General features: G+C 34.9%; 1 protein-coding gene across 1 annotated transcript in view; it reads right to left on the bottom strand.

Moving 5' to 3' along the window:
- LOC6051356 overlaps nucleotides 1-14,587 on the bottom strand; it is a 183,162-nt gene that overhangs the window by 38,854 nt on the left and 129,721 nt on the right.

Raw genomic sequence — 14,587 nt, forward strand, 5'->3', positions numbered from 1 at the left:
TCGTAGGGGCGCCTCCAGTCAAATTTTCATATTGAGAATTTCAATACATTTTTAAGTCGTAGGGGCGCCTCCAGTCAAATTTTCATATTGAGAATTTCAATACATTTTTAAGTCGTAGGGGCGCCTCCAGTCAAATTTTCATATTGAGAATTTCAATACATTTTTTTAAGTCGTAGGGGCGCCTCCAGTCAAATTTTCATATTGAGAATTTCAATACATTTTTTTAAGTCGTAGGGGCGCCTCCAGTCAAATTTTCATATTGAGAATTTCAATACATTTTTTTTTGTCGTAGGGGCGCCTCCAGTCAAATTTTCATATTGAGAATTTCAATACATTTTTAAGTCGTAGGGGCGCCTCCAGTCAAATTTTCATATTGAGAATTTCAATACATTTTTAAGTCGTAGGGGCGCCTCCAGTCAAATTTTCATATTGAGAATTTCAATACATTTTTAAGTCGTAGGGGCGCCTCCAGTCAAATTTTCATATTGAGAATTTCAATACATTTTTTTGTCGTAGGGGCGCCTCCAGTCAAATTTTCATATTGAGAATTTCAATACATTTTTAAGTCGTAGGGCGCCTTCAGTCAAATTTTCATATTGAGAATTTCAATACATTTTTAAGTCGTAGGGGCGCCTCCAGTCAAATTTTCATATTGAGAATTTCAATACATTTTTAAGTCGTAGGGGCGCCTCCAGTCAAATTTTCATATTGAAAATTTCAATACATTTTTAAGTCGTAGGGCGCCTCCAGTCAAATTTTCATATTGAGAATTTCAATACATTTTTAAGTCGTAGGGGCGCCTCCAGTCAAATTTTCATATTGAGAATTTCAATACATTTTTAAGTCGTAGGGGCGCCTCCAGTCAAATTTTCATATTGAGAATTTCAATACATTTTTAAGTCGTAGGGGCGCCTCCAGTCAAATTTTCATATTGAGAATTTCAACATTTTTTTGTCGTAGGGCGCCTCCAGTCAAATTTTCATATTGAGAATTTCAATACATTTTTTTAAGTCGTAGGGGCGCCTCCAGTCAAATTTTCATATTGAGAATTTCAATACATTTTTTTAAGTCGTAGGGGTGCCTCCAGTCAAATTTTCATATTGAGAATTTCAATACATTTTTTTAAGTCGTAGGGGCGCCTCCAGTCAAATTTTCATATTGAGAATTTCAATACATTTTTTTTGTCGTAGGGGCGCCTCCAGTCAAATTTTCATATTGAGAATTTCAATACATTTTTTTAAGTCGTAGGGGCGCCTCCAGTCAAATTTTCATATTGAGAATTTCAATACATTTTTAAGTCGGGGCGCCTCCAGTCAAATTTTCATATTGAAAATTTCAATACATTTTTAAGTCGTAGGGGCGCCTCCAGTCAAATTTTCATATTGAGAATTTCAATACATTTTTAAGTCGTAGGGGCGCCTCCAGTCAAATTTTCATATTGAGAATTTCAATACATTTTTAAGTCGTAGGGGCGCCTCCAGTCAAATTTTCATATTGAGAATTTCAATACATTTTTAAGTCGTAGGGGCGCCTCCAGTCAAATTTTCATATTGAGAATTTCAATACATTTTTAAGTCGTAGGGGCGCCTCCAGTCAAATTTTCATATTGAGAATTTCAATACATTTTTAAGTCGTAGGGCGCCTCCAGTCAAATTTTTATATTGAGAATTTCAATACATTTTTTTGTCGTAGGGGCGCCTCCAGTCAAATTTTCATATTGAGAATTTCAATACATTTTTAAGTCGTAGGGCGCCTCCAGTCAAATTTTCATATTGAGAATTTCAATACATTTTTTTGTCGTAGGGCGCCTCCAGTCAAATTTTCATATTGAGAATTTCAATACATTTTTAAGTCGTAGGGCGCCTCCAGTCACATTTTCATATTGAGAATTTCAATACATTTTTTTAAGTCGTAGGGGCGCCTCCAGTCAAATTTTCATATTGAAAATTTCAATACAATTTTTCAAATCCTAGGGGCGCCTTCAGACAAACTTAATTTAAAAAATATCGCTCCTCGACTTGGCGACTTTGCGACAGACTGCGACAGCACTACCTTGAAACACTGAAATGTTTGGTTGACTTTCCAGAAAGAGTGCATATGACTTGAAAAAAGAAAAGGGCGCTTCAAAATTGAGCCAAAAAATTGGTGAAACTTGGTGCAAGCCCTTTTATGGTCAAAAATATCGTTTAACTTGAATATTTTTCCTTAAAAAATAAATAAATTTAAGCAAACAGCTAAGTAGATGTCATCTACTCAAATCTACCCATAAGCACACCCCTGCTGGACTCGGTCGCTGGAAACGACTCAACGATCGTCAAAATAGGCGACGGGTCATATGTGTCATGTCACAGCTTTGTTGACAAACAAACGGAGCACGTGGTTATTTAATTTAAATACTATTTTTCCAACTGAATAAAAAATTACAAGAATGTTCGAACAATTGTCCCTGACGTTAAAGGAGTGATTAATGTTAAAAATTTCCAGTCATAATTTTTCAGATCAGATCATTTCACAAAATTTTCATTTTTAACAATGCAAAACGAAGCAATAATTTCCGCAATACACAGAAAAAAATAATGTAAAAATGGAAGGTTTAAAATGGAATGTGTAAAAAAAGAATGTTTAATATTACCTCTGTTTCTGTTGAATTTCATCCCAAAAATAATTCAAACACATTTTGCTCTAAAAAAGGTGTAAATTCAAGGCTGTATATCAAAGGTACTCGTCATCTTGATTTGCATTAGTGTGAATGCATGACTCCGTGCCACTAAAACCAAAACAATAACAAAAGAACAATGGACCGTGCCAGGAAAACCAAAACATAAACAATGTCAGTGTCAGTGGAGTGAGAGAGTCAGAGATAGCGATTTTGACATCCGCACTACTACACACTCAATCGCGAGTACCTTAGGTAGAAAGCCATGGTGTAAATTTGCTATGGAATGACTAATTTTTAGTCGACTTTGATGCAATATTCAACACAACAGATTTCGAACACCAACTTCGAAAGATTGCGAGAGACAACTGTCAAATGTTTTTGTTTTGATTTTTGGAAAAAAAATCTGCTGTTAGTTTTGAATGTCGTTTTGTGTGATCCTGAAGTTGGTTGCGGCTTAAAGAGGAATTTTCCGCTTCCAGAACGGTCAATCGACCACAAAACTATCCGGGAGCATAAAATATCACGATCATGGCGCCGGGAGTGGTTCACAGTGATTAAGTTGTCGGAAACGGTTTCTTCGCGATTTAAGCACACACAGAGTGACGGACGTTTCGGGTCCCTCTTCTGCACCGTCAGGAAGCCAGGGCGTTATGGTACCGCAGCCTCCGCTCCGGCTGCTGACCCGACGTAGGGATCTAGCTGGTCGGGGCGAACACCCCGTTTGATAAACTCGGATTCCAAGCGCGGACCCAGTGCGTCTGTCACGTCCGTCACTGTCGTCTGGCCTGCCGTATAATCAAAAACAAACTGGATCAGCTCTTTTCATAGCTGACGGAAAGCTAGGTGGGTAATGGTCACCACCAACTTCCTACCGTCTTTGATCCGGTCAAACGTTCCTCCGGAACTGCATAGCATTTTAAGAAGCAATGACAGCGAGATGGCCAGCACGTCCAGACGCCGGAAGTGCGACAATCAGTGATTGACTAACTTTTCAGTTACTAATCAGTGTGGAAAAATTTATGGAACATTAAAAAAATTACATCTTGTAGCCAGACATCTAGACATAGCAACAAAAATTCGAATTTTTAAAACCCTGCTTTTTCCGCATTTTATTTATGAAGATTTCTTGTACACAAATGCATCTATGGCAGCCCTTGATCGACTTAGGGTGGCACTTAATTCATGTATAAGATTTGTTTATAACCTTCCAAGAATATCTAGAGTTACTCACTTGCAGAAAACACTTATTGGATGCAATTTCTCGCAATTCTATAAATTTCGTTCATGTGTTAACTTGTTCAGAATTATTCATACTAAAAACCAGAATATCTATATACTAAGCTCAGACCGTTAAGATCTACAAGAACTAAAAGTTTTTGATACCGCAACATTCGTCTTTTACTATAGTCAATCTTTCTTTGCAAGAGGGGTTGTGAATTGGAATCAATTAAGCATTAGTATAAAAATAGTCATTCTTATAAAAATTTCAAAGAAAACCTACTGTCAGAACTCGCCAGCGTAAATTAGAATTAGGATAAAGAGAAGCATAGCATTAAGGAATCGATTTATCGATATTGAATTAAATCCTGCATCTGCACACTTTGTAACAAATTAAAAGGCTAAGCCTTAAGTTACATTATTTGAATTAAATAAATAAATAAATAAATAAATAATCTTCTAACTTTTTTCAGGTCTTCGAAGTATTTGGGAGGTTTGTGAGTGCCGGATACTGCTAGCGACAAACTCAAGGGGAAGGTTCAAGTGCCGGTCCATGATCCTGTTGGCCAAACACTACTTTAAACTGAAGCCGGAATATTTGGTCGGCCGATGACGATTGAGATTTTTGGTAAGAAAAAAAAACTGTAGAAGCAATAAAAAAAAACTTATTCTTTTTAATATTTCTAGGCCTAAAATTACATCTTGTAGCCAGACATCTAGACATAGCAACAAAAATTCGAATTTTTAAAACCCTGCTTTTTCCGCATTTTATTTATGAAGATTTCTTGTACACAAATGCATCTATGGCAGCCCTTGATCGACTTAGGGTGGCACTTAATTCATGTATAAGATTTGTTTATAACCTTCCAAGAATATCTAGAGTTACTCACTTGCAGAAAACACTTATTGGATGCAATTTCTCGCAATTCTATAAATTTCGTTCATGTGTTAACTTGTTCAGAATTATTCATACTAAAAAACCAGAATATCTATATACTAAGCTCAGACCGTTAAGATCTACAAGAACTAAAAGTTTTTTGATACCGCAACATTCGTCTTTTTACTATAGTCAATCTTTCTTTGCAAGAGGGGTTGTGAATTGGAATCAATTAAGCATTAGTATAAAAATAGTCATTCTTATAAAAATTTCAAAGAAAACCTACTGTCAGAACTCGCCAGCGTAAATTAGAATTAGGATAAAGAGAAGCATAGCATTAAGGAATCGATTTATCGATATTGAATTAAATCCTGCATCTGCACACTTTGTAACAAATTAAAAGGCTAAGCCTTAAGTTACATTATTTGAATTAAATAAATAAATAAATAAATAAATAATCTTCTAACTTTTTTCAGGTCTTCGAAGTATTTGGGAGGTTTGTGAGTGCCGGATACTGCTAGCGACAAACTCAAGGGGAAGGTTCAAGTGCCGGTCCATGATCCTGTTGGCCAAACACTACTTTAAACTGAAGCCGGAATATTTGGTCGGCCGATGACGATTGAGATTTTTGGTAAGAAAAAAAAACTGTAGAAGCAATAAAAAAAAACTTATTCTTTTTAATATTTCTAGGCCTAAAAACTGACCAAGCTTGCAAGTTCCTCGCGGCTTCTGACCCGACCGCTGCTGCCATCGGAAAAAATGTCTGAAATCTCCAGCTCAACCGGTACTACACGCGAGTTGGACGGGCAGCTGCAGCTGGGCTTGCAGACGGCAAAATTTGTACCAGCTTACTAGACCAACATGTTGCCCTCAACCAATCCAGAGGAACCAGATAATTGACGTTAGTAAGCTTTAGGACGATCATCCAATCATAATTTAACAATATTCCTTTTTTAATAGATTTCCGACGGTGAGACGGCCATGGAGGAAATACTCAACGAGCTGGTACTGGACCAATAGAGATATCCACGCGCGAGAGTGTGTTAGTTTGTAACAAAATTTACACGCAGACATAGGGAAATCGAGTAGAATGATTCGTCTGTCAAAATCAGCTGTGTCCTTTGTTATACCACGAGCACGTGGTAAACAGCTGGTTTTTACAGACGATTGATCTACTCGATTTGCCTATGTCTGCGTAAAAAAAGTGTAAACAAAATCAGCAGCTTGGAATTCAGCCAATCACAATCGTTCAAAACCAAAACAATACTTCAAATACAAATACTAACACAGAATGATGGTGTGCGTGAGAGAAACCGTGGAGATCTCTATTGTGTCGGATATCACCCGTAACACCCGTGCTCCTACTGTGGCCAGAATCACGGTGAAAGTTGGTAGTCCTAAAAGCATAAGTTTTGACGAAATTAATAAAAAAAATATGTTACTGAGCATAGGTTTGTTTATGTTCCTTATAATTGATGACAGCTATACTTATGTCAACTCAACTCCACAGAAAATGAGTAATATTGAACATTTATAGAGATAATTTTCGACATTCGTAGGTAAATTCAAGCATTTTCTGTTGCGATTTTACTCATTATATGCAGTAATTTTATCACAGATATGAAGTAAATTTAAACATTTTTAGAGGTAAAATTAATCATTTTTTCTGACATAAAAGATGTACCCCTTCCCAGATGTAATATTACCACGATTTTTTTTTCTGTGTATTTCAAGTTCCTAAAGCGTCGCTGTCGTGCTAACTTGTCGCATTTTGGGCAAACTTCAGTTAAGAACGCCATTTTGTGCAGCTCACCAGGCATCACCTTTTGACCTTCACAGAGCCCCAAAATTCGATTTCAATTCTGAGATATACAATAAAAACCGAAAAAACACGCGTTCTTCATATTAAAGAAGTTTCAATCTTGACACAGCCTAAAAATTAACGTAAATGCGACAATCAGCCAAAGAGATTTCAGGTCAGAATGCGTTTGCCACGGGTACGAGCTCGACTACCGTAAACATTTGTAATTATAACTCGGGACTGCAGCAACCAAATTCAACCAAACTTCGGGACAATGCACAGAATATGGTCAGCCAAATAAAAGGTGTTTGTTATTGTTTACACTGCGTGCTCTCGGTTTTGTTTATTATCAAGATCACGCGTTTTTCTCGGAACGTCAAAATGCGACGTATGACAAGTTAGCACGACAGCGTCAAAACGAGGGTTATTAGGAGGAAAAAAACTCATGTTTTTCACAAAAATTTAACATTAAGATGTTTTATTTCAGCAACCAGCATCAATGTAAAAAAATGTAGGAAATTTTTTCAGCTTTAAAAAATATTTTGAGCGGGGTGAAATTTTCCGATCTTTTCGAAAACAATATTCCCAAAATTTTCAAATCAAGACTAACATTTCAAAAGGGCCAAACATTCAATATTACGCCTTTTTAAAATGTTAGTCTTGGTTTAAATTTTTTGAAAATATTTTTTTCGATAAGATCGGAAAATTTCACAAATGTTTCATATTTAAACATTGAAAATCGGACCATTAGTTGCTGAGATATCGATATTGAAAAATGGTGGGCTGTTTGGGTGAGACTTAGAAAACATCAATTTTCCTGTTTTTAATCCTTTGCATTGCAATATCTCAACAACTAAAGGTCGTATCAACAAAGTCCGAAAAAGCAAAATATAGAGAATTTTCTCAGCTTTTCAAAAAAAAAACAATTTCAAAAGTGGGCAAACATGTGCACTAATTTTAAAAAATGAAAAACTGCGACTATTTTCAAAAAAGTCACTTAAGTATGGATTTAACTTGAAAACGGTGCACTTTATCAAAATTTCACTACAGTACTTTTTGATTGCAAATTTGATTTTACATCGAAAAATGAAGTTGACAAATTTTTGCGACCGAAATTTCGATTTTTTGAAAAAATCAGTATTGATTTAAAAATTCATAACTCGGTCAACGATTTTTTGCACAACCTGGAAATTTCTAAAAAGTTGGAATTTTATGTCCTCTAAAACATATCAAAAAATAAAAAAAAATAAAAATTGTGTTTTTTTGCAAATCAAGTTTTAGTGATAAAAAGTTAAATAAAAAATCACCAAATTTTTTTTACCGTGTATCATTTTTTCCACTTTAGTCCGTATCCATACCTACAACTTTGCCCAAGACACCAAATCGATCAAAAAATTCCTTTAAAAGATACAGTTTTTTGAATTTTTATACATCATTTTTGTATGGACAGCTGCAAAATTTGTATGGAAAATTATATGGACAAAGTAATGATGCAAAATGGCTTCTTTGGGCATACCGAAGGCACCAAAAAAGTTTCAGTCAGATTAAAAAATACAAAAATTATAATTGAAGATAAAAGACCGATTTCGTAGAGAATTGCTCAGTACTTAACCGATTTTTTTGTTAAAAGTGCACTTTTTTGGATTTATTGGGACTTCATAATTTTTCTAAATTTATTTATTTTTCTATGCCTCCCCTGAAAAATATCTAAAAAAGCTGAGATAAAATCCTACAAAATACAAAACTCTCTGAGACAAAAAAAATGAAACTTCAGTCAAATTGTAAAGATCATATTTCAATACCAATGATTTCAAAATTTTCAAATCATTCATTACATTTGAAAAAGTCTACAAAATGAGCATTTTCCTCACTTCAAATTTTAGACCCAACATTTTTTTTTTTTAAGAATTACTCATATCGAAAAATTTATACAACTAATAAAAACGGAGTTAAAATTATTTTTTTTGTGAAAAAAAATTTAACTCAAAATCGGCCAATGTTGATATCTGGAGTTTTTTTTAAAAAGGTCCAATAAACCAAATTTCCAGTTTTTGCTTTTTGGGTGTTTTTGAAACCGCTTTGAGTCAGGGGTATTAAAAACACCCAAAAGCAAAAAAAAAAGAAAATTTGGTTTATTGGACCTTTCAAAAAAAAAAACTCCAGATATCAATACAGTCATCCTACTTACTCGAAAAATCCACAAACTTAGAACACTTTTGTGGTATTTTGTCAGTGGAGAGCAATTCTCTGAGATTTTGGTCATTCGATTTTTTTTTGTATTTTTTAATCTGGCTGAAACTTTGTTAGTGCCTTTGGTTTGAAGGACTTTTTTCATCGATTTGTTGTCTTCGGCAAAGTTGTAGGTATAGATAAGGACTACATGGAAAAAAATGATACACGGTAAAAAGTTTTATGGTGATTTTCAATTTCACTTTTTTCACTAAACTGGATTTGCAAAAAAAAAAAAAACAAAACACATTTTTTATTTTTTTAATATTATGATATGTTTTAGGGGACATCAAATGCCAGCTTTTCAGAAATTACCAGAATGTGCAAAACATCTTTGACCAAGTTATGATTTTTTGAATCAATACTGATTTTTTTCAAAAAATCGAAAAATATTCAATTTTATTTTCCGAGGTAAAATCGAATTTGCGTTCAAAAAGTACTTTAGTGAAAATTTGATAAAGTACGCCGTTTTCAAGTTATAGCCATTTTTAGGTATTTTTTTGGAAAAAGTCGCAGTTATTCACTTTTGGAAACTAGTGGCCATTGTTGCCCACTTTTCAAAAAAATATATTTTTTAAAGTTGAGAAAATTCTTTACTTTTTGCTTTTTGAACATTGTTGATATGACCTTAAGTTGCTGAGATATTGCCATGCAAAGATTTAAAAACAGGAATATTGGTTCCAGAAGTAAAGCTTAAATTTGTGTTATTATTGTTCACAACGATAAAGCTTTCGTAAGAAAAAGATTTTTCACAAGACAATATCTGCATTTCAAGATTATTTCATCAAGAACAACAAAACACTGCCTCCAAATTACAGTTTTTTTTGTAATGTCCCAGACGCATTGTTCTACCATTTAAATAACCTGCTAAACAAGAAAAGAATAAAAAAAAATGAACAAAAATTTGGACTGATAATCGTTTGTGGATTTTCTACGAAATCATTAAATTTCTGAATGGAAATACGGCCTACGACCTTGCCGAAGACAGATCAGAAAACTCCTCTCTATATAAAGATTATCGAATAATTATCGAACAATATTTTTATGGATAGCTGCTTAAATTGTAAGGATACTTTTATGGGCAAACCAAGGGTTGGTGACTTCTTTCGTTTGACACTATTTAGTTTTCACCCCGTTGGTTTGTCAATGTCAGAAAAAAAGTGACCAACTGTCACTTTTTAACACCGAACTCACCCTTGCTTTCAATCCAAACGTTTGGTAGCAAGTGTGAGCTCCGAGTAAAGAGAGTGTCAAACTAGGTGTCAAAATTAAAAATGAAAATGAAACCTTAATACCTTTTTTCTCGGCAAAGGTTAATCCATATCAATTCATTTTAAATTTTGTCCAAAATCAACTTTCGCCAACTTTACCAACGTCCATTCGAGGTGTCGATTGCCATGGACCCAACACGGAGCATTTCTGCGCGCTGGTGGAGGAAGCTGAACCCAAGTCTAAGTTCCACAGGACAAAGGTGAAAACTTTGTCCCTCCCGCTTGGTAGAACTGGAAAACTTTTTAAATTGATTTCCTCGCCAATGCGGTGGCGGAACCCCTTGGTGGTGGGTTTGTAAACTGGAAGGTGTGAATTTGGACGTTTCTGGTACGGAGGATTGTTTCCTGTAATTCATTTAGGAAAATGTTTTCTTCAAACCGTCCTGTAATTGTAAATCTTGGAAAATCCAACAAGAGTGAAGCAAATCTCAATTTTACACAACGAAACTTCATCCTTAGTTGGAGTGCGATTTTCAACCGAAGCCATCATCTTTGTCACGGCCCGGTGAGAATATCAGCTGCAAATTCAGAATGCAAAACTTCCACGGTGAAAGTTTCCTGCTGTACCTGATACAACTACCAAGATTGTAATCAGTGTGAAACATATCTGGCAAGTTTCCAATTGGTGGTTGCGCGAGAAGTTTTGTGTGTTGAATTGTATTAAATTTCAGTTCAAAGATCGCTTTGAGAAAGTAATCCTCCAAAGTTACTCTTAATATTTCAACCCTGATTTTGTATAGTTCAATGCTTGTGTCTGCGATAACAATTGTCTCTTTTTAGGTCCAAAATGCATCCACAAACTTTGTCACCTTGTGAATCTTGGTCAGTTCAGTGTTTGTGTTTATTGTCAATCAAGCTAAATTTACACACCGGCAATCAAAAGTCTCCCTCAATCAGAGCCCAATCCCCCGTCAAATGACTTTCATATCATCCGGGCTCAATCTCCTTCGGCGGACACACGTGCGTGCCCGAGTGTACACCGCACGTGTCATCATGAATGCGACCGGAATTCCTCCGACCTGTCACCGACCTTGACGTTGAAACTTCCGCCCGACGCTGACAGGCAGCAATGCGTTGACGCGACGCTAACTTGTCCCTTTTCGACCGAAAATTACGCCCTTTCCAAAACATAGCTAACAATTTACCTGACATTTCAGCGTTTATATTGGAAAAACCAAAAGAAAACAAAGTGAAATGTCAAAAGTGACAGGAAATCACGCCTGCTACGGCCGGAGATTAATTCGATTATTAGCAATCGGGACTGCAGCTGCTGATTGGGGGCGAAAATGAACCCGCCGGGAGTTGTTTAAAATAAGGATGTGTGTGAACTTTGCTGCTCGTTAAATTGATAATGGGGTGCGAAATGTAGCATAAAATTAATAATTAATGCCAATTAATTGATCCATTGAGGACCCGGAAAAGAGGTAATTCTTTGACCTGTAAAATGTTTTGCATTGAAAAAGGAATAATTGTTTCAATATCCATTTGTACGCTTGAATAACGGTCATTGTGATGCCGTCATGAGTAGTTTGCTGTCACATTTGAATATTTGTTCAAATATTCACGGGAATTGCGTTCAAGTACAGTCATCCCACATATTCGGAACACCCACAAATTCGGAACACTTTTGTGATAATTTATCAATAACATGGCAAATGTAGCTTTTCTGTCGACCCTACTATTTTTAGGGCCTTCATTTGGACATTCTCTTGCTATTTCACTAGTAAAATTAGTATTTTTTTGAACAAAAAACCTCATTTCAAGACTATTTTATCCAGAGCAGCAAAACACTGCCTCCAAATTGCCTGTTCCATAATTGTGGGTTGTTATTGTGCCTCTCACAATTGTGGAACACCTGAATTTAACTGATATTTTAACAAAAAAAGTTATCAGACCACTTATAAAACATAACTTAGCTTGAGTTTCGTTGGTTTCAGAAGTCATTATTTTGTAAAATTATGTACTCACGGAGAGAACCAAAGTTTGTTTACATCCGTAAGAAAAAAGTGTTCCGAATTTGTGGATTTCAAGGGTCAATGTTTTTCTTCAAAACTTGATATAAAAGTTAAAATTTGCAGTTGTTCGATACATCATTCGAAAGATCGCAAGAAAAGCTTTCAAATGAAGGTAAAAGCGAATCATTAAGTTCAATTATCGATTTGCCATGATTTTTTGAGCGTTGGCCGATCTGTAAACCGTTCCGAATATGTGGGATGACTGTATATGACAGGTCTCTTCAAGCTGTCAAGCAAGCATAAGCATAATGCATTTACTTTGCGTATCAAATTCATAAAATCGGTGAAGGATTTGAATACGCAAAAAATATGGCATATTTGAATCAACGAAACATTTTGATAATTTGAAAAAATGAAAAAATACTTTTATGGAATTGAGCAAATCTAGATTTGTTACAGCGGTTTGTTTTACGATTGCGATTTTTTTTGTATGGACAATTCAACAAGCAAAATATTGAATATAACGCCCTTTTGAAATGTTATTCTTGATTGGTTTAAAAATGAAAATATTGTTTTTGAAAAGATCGGAAAATTGCACAAATGTTTCATGTTTTTGAAAATAAGACCATTAGTAGCTGAGATATCGACATTAGTAAATGGTGGGTTGCTTGGGTGAGACTTAGAAAACATCAATTTTCCCGTTTCTAAATTGTTGCATGGCAATATCTCAGCAACGAAAGGTCGTATCAACAAAGTTCAAAGAAGCAAAACATAGAAAATTTTCTCAGTTTTTCAAAAAAAAAAAATTAAAGGGTGGGCAAACATGAGCACTAATCTTCAAAAGTGAACCTTTGAGCAAAAAATGAAAACATTAACTGATGAAGTTTTCGAGATACAGCCCTTTTAAGATGTTATATCCGATTTTCAATAAAAAAAAAACCATGACAATCTATACAATTTCGGCATTTCAAAGAATATGCATTTCGAGACAATGATGAATTTTGCTTCATATGACTGTCAAGTAACTCTGGGCAAAGTTTCAGAAGATTTGCTGGTGTAGTTTTCGAGATACAGCCATTTTAAAATGTTATTTCTGACTTTTTCTAAGAAAATCTATAAAATCAATCCAATTTCAGCATTTCAAAGATTATGCATTTTAAGATAATGATTGATTTTTCTTCATATGACTGTCAAGTATCTCTGTGCAAAGTTTCAGAAGGATTGTTGATGTAGTTCTCGAGATACAGCCATTTTAAAATGGTATTTTCGACTTTTCTGAGAAAATCTATAAAATCGATAAAATTTCAGCATTTCAAAGAATATGCATTTCAAGATAATGATTGATTTTGCTTTATATGACTGTCAAGTATTTCTAGGCCAAGTTTCAAAAGGTTTGCTGATGTTGGGTTTGAGATACTGCCGTATTAAGATGCTATTTCCGACTTTTAACGCCGATTAAATATATTTTCTTAGAAAAAGTCGGAAATAACATTTTAAAATGGCTGTATCTCGAAAACTACATCAGGAAACCTTCTGAAGCTTTGCCCAGAGTTACTTGACAGTCATTATCTTGAAATGCATATTCTTTGAAATGCCGAAATTGTATAGATTGTTATGGTTTTCTTATTGAAAATCGGATGTAACATCTTAAAAGGGCTGTATCTCGAAAACTACATCAGCGAATGTTTTCATTTTTTGTTCAGAGGTGCGAACCGAACGTCAAAAAAGTTCGCCACGTGCTTCGAGATTTCAACCTTCATTTCTGGCTCAGAGACCCTTAAGGAGGGAGGGGTCGAGGTGGATGGGTCATATCTTTAAAGATGGCACCACTAATCCCCTTAATGTTGCAACTTGAAGTAATCAAATCGGTTGAAAACAGGCAGAAATACATCGATTTTACTAAACACAAAACGTTTCGAGTCTTTACGCGTAAAAGAAATGTTCATTGGAACATTGAAAAAGTTTGAACAAATTTCATTAAAACAGTAAAAAACTAAAAAAAATAATTAAGATTCTTCAAAAATATGCTTGATATATGGGTATATGGGCAGAATTTCGTCCTTTCGACCTTTTGTTCATTCGACCTTTTGTTAGTTTTTGATTTTTTATCCTTTCGACCTTATGTCTTACGACATTTCGTCTTGCATCTTTCACTTACCGCTCACGGAGAGATATCGAAATCAAAAGATATTTATTTAATTTCCTCTGCTTCACGAGAATTGGCATAATAAGGCAATATACCCATTTTAAGTCTTATAAGTGGTCGTGTTCAAATGATGCTGGATAATCTGGAGTATTTCTTAAAATTTACTAAAACCAAGTACACCAACCAGGAGTGCAACATTTTTTGTGAACATTTCTGTTTATTTTCACTTTTACTTAAAGTTATTCTATTCCTTTTACAAGCTTTTAAAATCAATATTTCCCAAATGTATTCTTATCAGTTGAGAATGCATTGGGCCACGCCCATTTTTCTATTTTCAGCTTAGTTCTTTTTTCTTCCAGCGCTCTTTTGGGTCTGCTAAGTGCTGCCAAAATTGATGAAATTTTAAGCGAACACTCACGTAAAGTAGCATT

Source organism: Culex quinquefasciatus, chromosome 1 (genome assembly GCF_015732765.1).
Source record: "Culex quinquefasciatus strain JHB chromosome 1, VPISU_Cqui_1.0_pri_paternal, whole genome shotgun sequence".
NCBI lineage: Eukaryota > Metazoa > Arthropoda > Insecta > Diptera > Culicidae > Culex > Culex quinquefasciatus.